The sequence below is a fragment of the Cebus imitator genome, unplaced genomic scaffold (assembly GCF_001604975.1).
Source record: "Cebus imitator isolate Cc_AM_T3 unplaced genomic scaffold, Cebus_imitator-1.0 Scaffold71, whole genome shotgun sequence".
In the NCBI taxonomy this organism is placed as follows: Eukaryota; Metazoa; Chordata; class Mammalia; order Primates; family Cebidae; genus Cebus; species Cebus imitator.
In genome coordinates this window covers 4561629-4562920 of record NW_016107386.1, presented here as the reverse complement: position 1 = coordinate 4562920, position 1292 = coordinate 4561629, and positions in this window count along the sequence as shown.

Sequence of the window (1292 nt, the reverse complement as noted above, 5' to 3'; positions counted from 1 at the left end):
AGATTCCTCCCTGAGAATTTGACCAGACAAAGAGGAAATACCTACAGATTCTGACATTGAGGGTTATGCAACAAACAGCTCACCCAAATCACAAACAGTGAAGCTCAGAGTAAAAAGTCCCACTCTTCTTCAAGGTTCCGGTCAGATCTTAATCAGGAGTCTACATACACATTTAATTATCACTAGACATTCAAGGAAAGCCATTATCATGAAATACAAAGTTGTTTGTTGTTTTGTTCTGTTTTGTTTTTTTAAGTCAAATGTAACTTGAAAGATACAGCAATTATGCAGAGAGAAGAAAACAAAAGTATCAATATTACCTTTGGGGAAAGAAAATATTACAACCAGGAAACACAAACAGAATGTTGGGTTTCAACAAAGTAGCATTCAGAGGACAAAATAAAAAGGAGCTCATAAAATTAAAAACATGAAAGCAACAATGAAAAACTCAGCTATTGAACAGAAGGACACTACATAGGAAGCCTTCTAGAAAGTTCAGCAAAAAGTCAAAGAGGTGAAAAAGAATGGCAAGATAAGAAAAACAAAGGGCCAGTCCAAAAGACCCAATATCCAAATAATTGAAGAGGAAAAGAAAAAAACAGAGGGAACAAAAATCAATAAAATAACCCAAAAACATTTCTCGATCTGAGGGACATGAATTGATAGGCAGAAAGGATCCACCAAGTACTTAACACAACAGATGAAAAATAGACCCACAGGATGGCACATTATTGTGGAATTTCACAATATTGAGGGGAAAGAAAGCTTCTACAAGAGTCCAGAGAAAGCAAAGGCGATTTAGGGAGCACGAAGACTTCCCAACACTTAACATGGGAAGCTAGAAGACCATGGAACAATGTTTTCAGCCTGTAATCCCAGTACTTTGGGAGGCTGAGGCAGGAGAATCTCCTGAGGCCAGAAGTTTGAGACCAGCCTGGTCCACATAATGAGATCCTATCTCTAAAAATAAAATAAAATAATTTAAAAAGGGGAAAAGCCAGGCACAGTGGCTCATGCCCATAATCCCAGCACTTTGGAAGACCAAGACAGGATGGGCAGATCACTGAAAGTCAGGAGTTTGAGATCAGTCTGGCCAACATGGTGAAACCCCATCTCTTCTAAAAATGAAAAATAAAAAATAAATCAGCCAGGTGTGGTGGTGTGCACCTGTAGTCCCAGCTGCTCAGGAGACTGAGGCATGAGAATCGCTTGAACCTGGGAGGCAGAGGTTGCAGTGAGCTGAGATCGTGTCATTACACTCCAGCCTGGGTGACAGAGCAGGACTCTGTCTC